This window comes from Chrysochloris asiatica, unplaced genomic scaffold, assembly GCF_000296735.1.
Source record: "Chrysochloris asiatica unplaced genomic scaffold, ChrAsi1.0 scaffold00088, whole genome shotgun sequence".
In the NCBI taxonomy this organism is placed as follows: Eukaryota; Metazoa; Chordata; class Mammalia; order Afrosoricida; family Chrysochloridae; genus Chrysochloris; species Chrysochloris asiatica.
The window spans coordinates 4,353,297-4,367,988 of NW_006408606.1; positions in this window are offsets into that span (position 1 = coordinate 4,353,297).

The following is a 14,692-nucleotide window of genomic DNA, read 5'->3' on the forward strand; positions in this document are numbered from 1 at the left end:
GCCTCCTTCTGTCCCACCTGTTAGTGGGCTTTACCCCCTACAGCATCTCCACCTGGCAGGTCCGTTCCCAGAGTGGGGGGGGGGGCGGGGAAGGGCAAAGAAAGAAGCAATAAGAATGAATGTGCTTCCCTGGATGACAAGAATTTACCCTGAGAAATCTGAAATACAGAGTAGATGTGTGCTCCATAGAGTTTTCAGTAACTGTTTGTTTTTGTTTTTGTTTTTTTTGGGGGGGGGGGCGGGGAAGTAGATCAGCAGCACTTTCTTCTGATGATAAATAAATGATTATTGAAAGAATGGATATCTAAGTATGGCCTTTTATATTGTCTCAGGTAGTCACAATGGGCTCAAGCATAACAACAATTATGAAGGTGGCTCAGGATAGGGCACTGTTTCATTCTGTTATGCAAAGGGTCGCTATGAGTCAAAACTGACTTGATAGTACCTAATAACAGACTAAGCATAGACCATTTTTTAAAATATGTAACAAATAATTAGCTGTCATCATATCCATGTTGTTGTTGATTTTAAGTGCCATCGAGTCAGTTCCCACCATCAGTGACCCTTTAGAGGACTTCCTAAGAACAGCTGGTGGGTTTACATTGTTGACCTTGTGTTCATCCTACAGTATCAAAAAAAGGATCCCATATGATCATATTCATAGGTCGTTGCAATTTTTACATTAAAAACTGATAGCTATTTATAGTCATTAAAATAAATACTAACAATAATTTATGATGTTTGTTTTTATTACATGCCATCAAGTCAACTCATATTCACTGTAAGCCTATGTAGTTACTCAAAAATAATCCACTTGTAAGCATTTTCAGTTGAGCAGAAATAGAAATGATACTTTGCCTAGTTATATTTAAGAATATATATATATATATATATGTTGTTCTGGTGTGCTGCTGTAGAATAAGTGCTGGAATGATAACTGAAAATCAGCAATTCAAATCCACCAGCTGTTCCTCCGAAATTTTATACAGATTCACTAAGAGTCAGAACTGACTTGTCAGCTCTTACTAACAACAGAAAAATTAGCACAGTCTGATAATGTTTGGTGTCCTCGTGTGGTGCCATAGCATAAGAATTGGACTGTTAACCAAAGATTGGTGGTTCAAACCAACCAACTACACCTCACAAGTCCTATATAAGGTAGTTATGAGTCCAAAATGGCACTTAATAACAACAATAACATCAACAACTATAATTTAAGAAAATATGAAATACAAATATCTTTATAGAAAGGACTTAAAAGGGGTAATTAATTTATGCTTTTAAGTTTAAGAAAGGATAAGCATTCAAGAAGCTCTATGAACCCCAGGAAGGATAGACACTAAAAGACAATCACCAAGACATACAATAATCAAGCTCTCCAAAATCAAAGATAAGAACAGAATCCTGAAAGCAGCTAGGGAAAAGAGAAGTGTACCATACAAAGGCAAGTAAATCAGATTAATCTTGGATCTTGCAACAGAAACTATGCAAGCAAGAAGACCAATGGCGAGACATATATAAAACTCTAAAAGAAAAACTCTTCCAACCAAGAATCCTCTATCCAGCAAAGCTGTCAATCATATATGATGGTGTAATCAAAACATTCCAGGATAAACAGAAGCTAAGGGATTTTGCCAAAGCCAACCCTGCTACTATGAAAAACATCCAAAGGAAGTTTTGTGGACTGAGAATCAACAAGGACAGACAACAACCAGAGAATGACATCATCACATTGAACTCAATCAACAAATGGAAAAGTCAAGAACAGAATAAAATTATAAGAACAGAAAATCTGGGCGGTCAGTCTATGATCAAAACAATTGTAATAAGAAAGAAGAAAAACACAGAGAAACAGAGATCCAGGTGCTGAGAAGGTCAGGTAGATTACAGGATAAAATAGACTGTCTTAAATGGTGGGAAGAGTTAATGGAATATAAGGTAATCATAACAGTGGGGTTGGGATGAGGAGTTTAGTTCAGGTGTTGGGGGTGGCAATACAAAAAGGGGAAAGAGGTGGAAGAACAAGATAGATAGGGAACACGGAGACAGGTTTGCATGGCCTAAGTGGTACAGAGGTAAATAGTGATGGATGCTCAACCTTAGAACAACAAGGCTCTATGATACAAGGATCTAGACATAGTTTGAAGAAGGGAAATAATACTAAAATGCTGACTGTCTAATGAATATTGTTTTCCCTTGCCTACTATTGTAAAATAGACACTTGAGTGGATAGAAAGGAATGTTGGGAAACATAATTACAGAAAACTTGTAAACCCATCTTTAGCCTGTAACTGATTGTAATATCTAAAAGGGATTCTAGAACTTGCCCAGTGAAATTGGTCTCTTGCAAAGCCTTTGCAGAGTATAGGACCTTAGGTGGAATCCTGAGTCCCATCCAGAACCTTCTGAGGTGGGACATTCCCACTACCAGGAACAAGAAGACCAGCCTGGAACAACTAGAGCAATAGAAGATACATCTTCAAAGAAAAATCATCAGGAAAAAAAAAAAAAAAAATGACAGCATTATTGGCTACTACAAGATAAGCAAGCTGTTCACCAGGAAGCTATCAAGGCAGCAATCAAGTTCTTTCAAGACAAACTCCCCTCTAAGACTGCTGAAACTCAAAGGGTACACACAAACAGGCATGTAAGCTTGCTGGCAACCACACATTTGTCTACTGGTAAGTGAAAGAGGGGGAAAGGCAGCAATGAAGACAAGGACTGAGTTCAACCATATCCCATTTACTCCTGTTGACCTGGAGATGAGAGAGAGAAGAGGAAGGTCTGGTTGCTCCAAAGTGTGGTGAGACCTGGGGACACTTGAACCTATAGCCACAGAGGACTAGAGCTGAGAATGAAGTATCCAGCTGATATGAAGTGAGGAGAGATGCACAAGAACACCCAAACTTGCAGACAGTACCCATTTGACCTAGCCTTGAGAGCTTAATAATCAGAACTCAACTAGAGGATGATAGCATTTTTTTTTTTTTAAATAAAGGAAACAAGGGTAAATTGCTACAATTTGGTGAACCTAACCTATACTCATGGAGGTAGTAACTCTAAATACCAACAGAGACAGTAGTAATCTTCACATAAAGTATTAATGCTATACCCTCTGTACACAGGGTAGCAAGGGATGGGCAACGTAGACATTGACTACTTAAAATGAGGGGGTGATAAAGGCACAAACTGACTGGCTTACAAGGTTTCAAGAGGGAGTATAGTTTAAGATTTGGGAGGGTTGGAATAGGCCCCACTAAATAGTTTTCATTTTGTCTAGCTGGGTCTAGTAAAAAGAGATGGGGATAAGATTTGTATGATTCAATAGTGAGTAATTGTCATCATGACCAATTGCGACTGTCACAATTGTGAAGGTAGAAGTTTTGTAGCAAAAACAAGGAAGTGGTGACTCTTACAGTCCAGAAATGGGGCACATTAGGACCAACAAGGGAGAAGAGCACAAGCAGAATATGGGATCTTATTCAGAGAAGCAGCAACATCAGAGAACGAGGCCAAGATGGGATCATGGAGAGGGGGAGCAGCTGAGGACTCTAAATTCATGGAAAGAGAGGGACTAAGAGCTGGTGACCAGGAGGCTGACTTGCATAATGTGCCCTTTAGAGGTATAAATTATTATATATCCCTGAGTGGTGTTTTGTTTTGTGGTTTTTGTTCAATGATAAGTGAATAGAGAGAAATACTGTTAACTGATGGTACATGGAGAGATTATAACCATTGTAATGAAACAAGGTGTATGATTTGTTGAATGTAAAACTGATGATCTGCCCTGTAAACCTTTCACTAAGGTTTCACAATCAAACCATTAAAACAAACAAACAAACAAAAACCAATGAAGCATTTTCTCAGACCACAATGCTATAAAATTAGAAATCAACAATAGGAAGACCAAGGAAATAAACTCAAATACATGGAAACTGAATAACACTCTGCTGAAAAGCTACTGGGTAGTAAAAGAAATAAAACATGAGTTTACAGATTTCTGAGAAACATATGTGAACAAAAGCACAACATACCAAAATCTTTGGGAAACAGCAAAAGCAGTTCTGAGAGGACAATTTATCTCAATAAATGCATTTTTTTTTTTTTTAAATAAAGGAAACAAGGGTAAATTGCTACAATTTGGTGAACCTAACCTATACTCATGGAGGTAGTAACTCTAAATACCAACAGAGACAGTAGTAATCTTCACATAAAGTATTAATGCTATACCCTCTGTACACAGGGTAGCATGACATCTACAACAACCAGAAATAGACCAGCAAAGTACACCTACAGTCAACAGAAGAAAAGAAGTAATAAAGATGACAGAAGAAATATGAGATAGTAAAGAGAAAAATTATAGAAAGAATCAACAGGCTAAGAAGCTGGTTCTTTGAAAGAGTTAATAAAATCAACAAACCATTGGCAAACCTAACAACAAAAAAAAAAAAAATAGAGGAAGATGACACAAATAACATGCATAAGAAACTGCATGGGTGATGTCACAACAGAACCAATAGAAATAAAAAGGATAATAACACAATATTATGAAAAGTTATGCTCCAATAAATTTGAAAATCTAGAGATGATGGATACATATTTAGAAAAGCATGACCTACCTAAATTTACTCAGAGTGAAGTAGAAAAAATTGAAATGATCTATAACAAAGGAAGAAATTGACCAGGTCATCAAAAAACTCCCAACCAAAAAAAGTCCAGGTCCAGATGGCTTCACTGGTGAGTTGTGCCAAACAATCAGGGAAGAGATGTTACCAATTCTACTCAAATTATTCTAGATTATAGAAGAGGATGGAAAACTTCCTAATGCATTCTATGAAGCAAGCATAACCCTCATACCAAAACCAGGGAAGGACATCACTAAGAAAGAAAATTATAGACCAATTACCCTCATCAACAAAGGTGCAAAAGTTCTGAACAAAGTCCTAGCCAACAGAATTCAACAACACATCAAATATATATATATATATCATGACAAAGTGGGATTCATATCAGGGATGCGAGGATGTTTCAACATTAGAAAAACAATCAATGTAATCCAGCATATAAATAACTAAAAGGAAAAGAACCATATGATCATATCAATTACTGCAGAAAAGGCATTTAATAAAATCCAACATACCATCCAGATAAAAACACTCAACAAAATAATAATTGAAGGGAAACTCCTCAACATATTTAAAAACATATACACAAAACCAACAGCCAACATCACTCTTAATGGAAAGAAACTGAAAGCCTTCCTTTTGCAAACAAGAACCAGACAAAGATGCCCTATGTCACCACTTCTATTCAATATTGTTTTGGAAGTCTTACCCAGAGCTATAAGGCAAGATAGGAAAATTAAAGGCATGCAAATTGGCAAAGAGGAAGTAAAACTCTATTTGCAGATGATATGATCCTATACATAGAAAACTCCAATAATTCAGCAAAAAAAACTACTAGAACTCATTGGAAGATTCAACAAAGTGTCAGAGTACAAGATCAACATAAAAAAAAAATCAGTTGGATTCCTTTATACTAATAATGACAGCTCTGAAAAAGAAATTAGGAAGGCAATGCCATTTACAATGGTCACACAAAGAATGAAATATTTAGGAATAAATGTAACCAGAGAAACAAAAGAGCTATACAAAGAAAACTACAGAGCACTACTACAAGAAACCCAAAGAGACTTACAAAAATGGAAGAACATACCATGCTCCTAGATAGGAAGAATTAACATTACGAAAATGTCAATACTACCCAAAGCAATCTACACATATAACTAAATCCCAATCATGATTCCAACAACACACTTTAGAGAGATGGAAAACAAACTATTAGAAATTTTATATGGAAAGGAAAGAGACCCAGGATAAGCAAAGCACTGCTTAAGAATAAGAACAAAGTTGGAAGCTTCTAACTCCCTGATTTCAAAATTTACTACATGGCTATTGTGGTCCAAACAGCCCAGTACTAGTGCAATGAAAGATACATAGATCACTGGAACAGAATCAAGAATCCAGAAATTAACCCATCTACTTACAGCTAACTGATCTTTGACAAAGGGCCAAAATACATTGAAAAGGGAAAAATACAGTCTTTTCAACAGATGGTGCTGGCAGAACTGGAAATCGATATGCAAAAGATTTTAAAAAGACCTTTACCTCATGCCACATACTATAACCAACTCAGCATGGATTAAAGACCTAAATGTGAATCCCAGAAGTATAAAGGTCATCAATGAAAAAATAGGGACAATTTTAAGGAGCTGTGGTAGTGTAGTGGTTACAAATCAGGCTGCTAATCTGAAGGTCGGCTGTTTGAAACTACTAGCAGTTCCGCGGGAGAAAGATGAGTCTTTCTGCTCCCGTAAAGATTTACAGCCTCGGAAACTCTGTGCAGGGTCACTATGAGTCGGAACCGACTCCACAGTACTTAACAACAATAACAACAATCCAGGGCACACACAGACTACAAAACATTGTGAAAATACACAAACAAAATAAGACAATATAGATGATTGGGACATTCTAAAAACGAGAAACTTATGTGCATCAAAGGATTTCACCAAAAGAGTGAAAAAGGGGCCCACAGAATGGGGAAAAAATCTCGTGCAATTACATATCAGACAAGGAACTAATTTCTAAAATCTATACGAAACTATAATACCTCTACAAATTTGTCCCTAATGTTTCATTGATGACCTTTATACTTCTTTATATAAGAAAAAGACAAATAACTCAATTAAAAAATGGACACAGGCATGAACAGATACTTCACCAAGAAAAAGATTAAAGCAGCCAACAAACATATGAATAAATGTTCATGATCATTAGCCATTAGAGAGATACAAATCAAAACAACAATGAAGTATCATCTCACACCATCAATAACAGCAAAGTTCAAAATAGCAGAGGACAATAAGTGCTGGCGAGGATGTGGAGAGACTGGGACACTCCTACATTCCTTATGGTAATGCAAAATGATCCAACCACTCTGGAAAAGAGTATGGTGTTTCCTCAGAATGTTGAAAATAAAAATACCATATGATTCAGCAATTCCTCCAATTGGTATATATCCACAAGAAATATGAACTATAACACAAGTCAATATATACACATCAATGTTCATAACAGCACTATTCACAATAGGTAAGAGATGGAGACAGCCTAAGTGCCCATCAATGGAAGAATGGATAAAAAAACTTTGGTACATACAAACAATGAAATATTATGCTACCTTGAAGAGTAACAAGGAAGCTACAAGCCATCACATAATATGGATGAACCTTGAGGACATTGTTCTGAGTGAAATTAGTCATTCACAAAATGACAAATATTGACTAAGACCATTATTGTAAAAGCTTAAGAAAAGATGCCCATACTAAAATGAAAAAAAATAAATTTTTTGGTTACCAGTGGTGATGGGGTGGGGGTGGTTTGGGGCATGCAGTGAGCAGTCAGTAGAGCACAGGGTAGGGGGTTCGAGTGTTGGGGAGGGCAATTCACAAGAAGGAGAAGGGGGTGGAAAAACAAGGTATATAGGGGAACACTGAGTCAGGTTTGCATGAGCTAAATGGGGCAGAGGTAAATAGTGATGTATGCTCAACCTTAGATCAACAGGGTTTTGTGATACAGGGATTAGGCATAGTCTGAATGGGTAAAAGAGGGGAAATAATGTTAAAAGGAATATTGGTTAATGTCTTATGAATATTGTTTTCCCTTGCCTCTTATTGAAAATAGACAATTGAATGGGATAAAAAGGAACACCTGGAAACATGATTACAGAAAGCTTATAAGCCCATCTTTAGCCTATAACTGATTGGGATACCTAAAAGAGATTCTAAGACTTGCCCAGTGAAATAGGCTTCTTTTGGAGCCTTTACAGTGTGTAGGACCTTAGGTGGAATCCTGAGCCACATCCAGACCTTCTGAAATGGGACATTCCCACTAGAAAGGACAAGCAGACCAGCCTGGAACAGCTAGAGTAACAGAAGATATGTCTTCAAAGAAAGATCAACAGGAAAAACCCAAAACAAAAATGACAGTCTGACTGTCTACTACAAGAACAAGCAAATTGTTTGTTGGGAAACCATCAAGGCAAGCAATCAAATTACTTCAGGACAAAACACTCTCCAAGACTGAAACTCAAAGGGAACACATGAGCAGGCATGTAAGCTTGCTGGTGACCACATTGGTCTACTGGAGAGTGGAAGAGAGGGAAAGACAGCAATGAAGAAAAGGATGAGTTCATCCATGCTCCCTAGACTCCCGTTGACTTGGAGATGAGAGAGAGAAGAGGAAGAGCTGGTTGGTCCGAAGTGTGGTGACATCTGGGGATTCCTGAGCCCATGAACAAGGACATAGCCACAGAGGGCTAGAGCTGAGAGTGAAGCATCCCGCTGATATGAAGTGAGGAGAGATGCACAAGAACACACAAACTGGCAGATAGTACCCATTTGACCTAGCCTTGATGGCTTGATAATCAGAACTCAACTAGAGGAAAGAAAAAAAAATTTTTTTTCTTTGATAAAGGAAATGAGTGTACCTTGCTACAATTTGATGAACTTGACCTATACTCATGGATGTGTTGTTGTTGTTGTTATGTGCCGTGGAGTCGGTTCCGACTCATAGTGACCCTGTACAGGGTTTCCGAGGCTGTAAATCTTTACGGAGCAGAAAGTCTCATCTTTCTCCCGCGGAACAGCTGGTAGTTTCAAACTGTTGACCTTGTGGTTCACTGCTCGATTTGTAACCACTACACTACCAGAGCTCCTCATGGATGTAGTAGCTCAAAATACCAACTCTGTATACAGGGTAGATAGGGACAGACAACTTAGACATTGGCTACCTTAAATGAGGGGGCAATAAAGGCACAGAGTGACTGGCTTACAAGTTTTCAAGAGGGAGTTTAGTTTAAGCGTATGTGGGGGAAGGTAGAATACCCACTGAACAGTTTTCATCTCACATAGACAGGTGTGGTGAAAAAATATGCGGATAAGATTCTCATAATTCAATAGTGAGTAATTGTTATCATGACTAATAGCAACTGTCACATTGTAAAATTAGAAGTTTTGTAACAAAAACATGGGAGTATTTAATCTTACAGCCCAGAAACTGAGGAGCCTAGGACCACCAAGGGAAAAGAGAACAAGTGGAATGCATGACCCTATTCAGAGAAGCAGCAACACCAGAGGTGGAGGCAGAGATGAGGACATGGAGAGAGGGAGCAGCTGAGAACTCTGTACTCAAGGAAAGAGAGGGACTTGGTGCTGGCATTCAGGAGGCAGGCTTATAGAATGTGCCCTATGGTTGTTTAAAATGTGTCCCCTCCCCTCCACCCCAAAACAAAAACAAAAACAGAGGGAGTGGAAGCAAATACTGTTGAATGATGATGCACGGAGGTGATTGTAATCATGGAAATGAAATGATGCTGTAAAACCCATGTTCTCCCATGTAAACTATCACTCAGTTACCACACACACACACACACACACACACACAAAGGGAATGAAAAGATCATGGAATTTTTCCACCAGCTCTTTGACGTCTCTTTGTAGGTGTTAGTGTTAGTGTTAGTTTTGAATTGATTTTGACTCATAGTGACCCCAGGAGACAGAGGCTTTTCTAGGTGATAATCTTTATGAGGTCTTGTTGTGGTGAATTAGGATAAGCACTGCACTGCTAACCACAAGGTCAGTGGTTTAAACCCATGAGCTTCTCCTGGATAACCCTATACAGGGTCACTATGAGTCAGAACTGACGTGACAACACTGAACAACATTCTTTTTTTTAACTTTTTGTTGTGAATTGAGTGAAGATTTTCAGAAGAAGTTATCAGTTTTACTTTCAACAAATACACTTCGTTTCATCTTAATGACTGAAAACCTCTCCATGGAACAAAAGTTATCTCGCTTCCTCTGTGTGGTTCCTATTTCCATTCCACCCACCTTCCCATCCCTTTTCAACTCTGTCCTTAGCTAAATGTTGTCTAAATTCATCAAAAAAGAAAAAATAAAACTTTCTGTTTACATACACAGTGGAAAAAATAGAATTATAGATTCATTGCTCATTAATTTGACCATTTCTTCCATAAGAACTGCAGATCTGCAGATGAGATATATTTATAATTTAAAAAAAAACAGACCAATAAATGTTAGTCTATTAATATATATTATATTATAATTTTCTTACTGCATATAAAGGTGACCCCAAATGTAATATTAATCAGAACAAGTCAGTTTAGATGAAGTGAATGGAAATTAAAACATGGCATACTAAAATATGGAAAGAAAATCAGATAAGACAGTAAAGTTTCTCAAATTAAATTGCACAGAGGAAAGTGGAAACCCCTTTAGAACCATCTCATGTGTTGAATAATATTATTATGAATTGATATTTTAACTAATCTCTCTGCTATGTTTACATCTAAATTACTTTTTCCACTGAAGTAAAAGTTAACAATAGAAATCTTTAGACAATTATCTAAAGTTTTTAAAACTCTTCCATTCCTAACTTACAGGTCATTCCAGCAGCAGAAAACACCAGTTTTGTGAGAAAGTTCATTTTTACCTTAAATGCCAAACTGTTTTCTGTATTGAACTGAAATAATCTTTCTTACAACTTATGTCTATTGATCCAGATGCTGTTTTCTGAGTCTACATATGTGGTTATCATTATTATTATTATTGGTGATAAGTGATTAGTCTTATCTGCAATGTTGGCATACAGTAGAATTGAAATACAGGAGAGGTACAGTCATAATAAATGTAGTACCATAGAGGACTAGTAACGGAGTAAAGAGATTACTGGTTTAGTAACATTAGCCTCAATGGGCTCAAGTGTCCCCAGGTCTCGCCACACTTTGGAGCAACCAGACCTTCCTCTTCTCTCTCTCATCTCCAGGTCAATGGGAGTCAGTGGGCTGTGGTTGAACTCGCCAATTTCTACATTGCTGCGTTTCCCCCTCTTTCACTTACCAGTAGACAAATGTGTGGTTGCCAGCAAGCTTACATGCCTGTTCGTGTGTTCCCTTTGAGTTTCAGCAGTCTTAGAGGGGAGTTTGTCTTGAAAGAACTTGATTGCCGCCTTGATAGCTTCCTGGTGAACAGCTTGCTTATCTTGTAGTAGCCAATAATGCTGTCATTTTGTTTTGTTTTTTTCCTGATGATCTTTCTTTGAAGATGTAGCTTCTATTGCTCTAGTTGTTCCAGGCTGGTCTGCTTGTTCCTGGTAGTGGGAATGTCCCACCTCAGAAGGTTCTGGATGGGACTCAGGATTCCACCTAAGGTCCTATACTATGCAAAGGCTTTGCAAGAGACCAATTTCACTGGGCAAATTCTAGAATCCCTTTTAGATATTACAGTTATAGGCTGAAGATGAGCTTACAAGTTTTCTGTAATTATGTTTCCCAACATTCCTTTCTATCCCACTCAAGTGTCTATTTTATAACAGTTGTTGTTGTTGTTGTCAGGTGCCATCGAGTCGGAATGGACTCATAGTGACCCCATGCACAGTAGAATGAATCAATGTCCGATCCTGGACCAACCTCACCACCACTGACACACTTGAGTCCATCAATGATGCCACCTGGCCAATTCATCTCGTTGGGGGTCTTCCTCTTTTTCTCTGACCCTCCACCTTACCCAGCATGACATCCTTCTCCAGTGACTATTCCCTCCTGATAATATGCCCAAAGTATGACAGATGAAGCTTAGCCATCCAGGCAAGGGGAAACAATATTCATAAGTATTTTAGTATTATTTTCCCTCTTCAAACTATGCCTAGATCCTGGTATCACAGAGCCCTGTTGTTCCAAGATTGAGCATGCCTCACTGTTTACTTCTGCCCCACTTAGGTCATGCAAACCTGTCTCAGTGTTCCCTATTCATCTTGCTCTTCTGCCTCCTCCCCCTTCTTGTATTTCCATCCCCAACACCAAAACTAAATCCCCCACCCCAACCCCACTGTTGCAGTTACCTTATATTCCATTAACTCTTCCCTCTATTTAAGACAGTCTATTTTACCCTATAATCTACCTGAATTTCTCACTACCTGGATCTATGTTCCTCTGTGTTTTTCTTCTTTCACATTGTAATTGTTTTGATCATAGACTGACCTCCCAGATCCTCTGTTCTTATAATTTTATTCTATTCTTGACTCTTCCATTTGTCGACTGAGTTCAGTGTGATGCTGCCACGTACATCATTCTCTGTTTGTTATCTGTTCTTGTTTGTTCTCAGTCCACAGAACTACCTTTAGGATGTTTTTCATAGTAGCAGCATTGGCTTTGGCAAAATACCTTAGCTTCTGTTTATCCTGGAATGTCTTGATTACACCATCATATTTGATTGACAGCTTTTCTGGATAGAGGATTCTTTTTCCTTTTTTCTTTTGCAGCGTCACGGTTGGTTTTGGCCAAACTTTTTATTTAGTACCCTGTAGTTGTTTAACACACACTTAAATGATCTTAATGAAGGGAGGGGGAAAGGAGAAGCTCTAGCAGAATCCCAAGGAAATGTCAGAGAGACAATATATGGCCAGTATTATCCTTTTATTTTGGGTTTACTAGGTGAATAACACTTTCCTTACTTAAATATCTATCTCAGGTTTTGCACACTGAGAACATTGAGATTTTAGTTTGAAGACACCCTGAAATCTATTAGTAGCAAACCCAACCACCCTTCTAATATCTAGTTTGTTTATATAGGCAGAATGATTCATTCATGTCTCCATTTTAGATGGCTAGATGTTTGTGGAAGATCTTAGTATTGCTTGCCTCATTTACTGGGAAATATCAAATAGGAAGTGGCCTTCAGGGACACTTAAGAGAATTACAACACTAGTACACAAGTCAAGTCTTACACATTTAACATTGGCTTATTGAAAGCAATGTCATAAAATCAAATTAAATTAAACAGGTTTTACTTTATTTTTTCCTCACAAGAAACATAAAAATTATGCAGGAGTAGTTAACAGAAAAAATTTTTTTAAAGTAACACAATTTTTCCTTTTAGGAGTCCTTGGGTAGTTATGACAGAATATGTTCCACTTCTTGTTTGTTTCTTTGAACAGGGATTTTATTCAAAGTTTCGTTTGTTTTTAGTGTCTGCTTCTGCCTCCCCCTCTATCAGATTGGCTTCCTCCACGGCCACCACCTCTTGGTGCTCTGCTGCTTGAACTGCTGTAAGAATCACGTGAAGTAGGGTACACCCTCTTCATAGAAGGGGGAAGCACTCTTTCTTGTCTGCCAACCCGATCACGACCACTTGAGTAGAGATCACTTTGGCTGCTTAAGTAACTGACATGACTTCCACCATATCCGTCTCGTGAGCTGCTGTAATCATCATAACGACTACTTCCACCATAAGATGGCTGGGGCCCTCATGTAGGTGGAGCACTACATGAGTTACCATAGCTCTCATTGGAATCTCTGTAGGAGCCTCCACTTGGATGGTCTGAATAGTCACAATCACTACCATAGCTGTCTCTATCGCTATAGCCTCTGGATGGATAGTCATCACGTGAACTGAAATGAACATAATCACGATATGTATAATCTCTTGGTGGTGGTGCATGATCTCTTATATCACGAGAACTTGCTGTCTTTAGTGGAATGACCATCATCTCTTGGTGACAGGCACCCATCTCTGCAAGAGTAAAATCCTTGACTGCTTTATGAATATTAGGTTCCCTTGCCTACTATTGTAAAATAGACACTTGAGTGGGATAGAAAGGGATGTTGGGAAACATGATTAGAGAAAACTTGTAAGCCCACCTTCAGCTTATAACTGATTAGAATACCTAAAAGGGGTTCTACAACTTGCCCAGTGAAATAGGCCTCATGCAAAGCCTTTACAGAGTATAGGACCTTAGGTGGAATCCTGAGTCCCATCTAGAACCTTATGAGGTGAGACATTCCCACTGGAAAGAACAAGCAGACTAGAACAGCTACAGTGACAGAATACATATCTTCATGATGAACCTGACCTATACTCAGAGCGGTAGTTGCTCAAATACCAACAGAGAGGTATTTAGATACATCAAATATCAATGCTCTCTGCTCTGTGCACAGGGTAGATAGGGACGGGCAACTTAGACATTGGCTACCTAAAATGAGGGGGCAATAAAGGCACGAAGTGACTGGCTCACTCTGTTTCAAGATGGAGTTTAGTTTAAGAGTATAGGGGGAAAGAAAGAGTCCCCACTGAATAGCTGTCATCTTGTCTAGATGGGTCTGGTGAAAAGGGATGGGGATAAGATTTGTATGATTCAATGGTGAAGAATTGTTATCATGACTAATCACAACTGTTACAATTGTAAAGGTAGAAGTTTTGTAACAAAAAAAGGGGAGGGGTTAATCTTACAGTCCAGAAATAGAGGATCCTCAGACCATCAAGAAAGGAACGCACAAGCAGAATGTGGGACCTTATCCAGAGAAGCAGCAGCACCAGCGATAGAGACAGAGATGGGGGCACAGAGAGGGAGAGTGGCTGAGGACTCTAGATTTATGGACTAATAAGAGAAGGACTGAGAGCTGGTGGCCAGGAGCCAACTTGCAGAATGTGCCCTTTGTTGATGTAAATTATTATATATGCCTGAGTGGGTTTTATTTGTTGTTTGTTTTTTAAAAAAGCAAAAGTGGTTAGAGAGAAATACTGTTAACTGATGGTGCATGGAGGGGATTATAA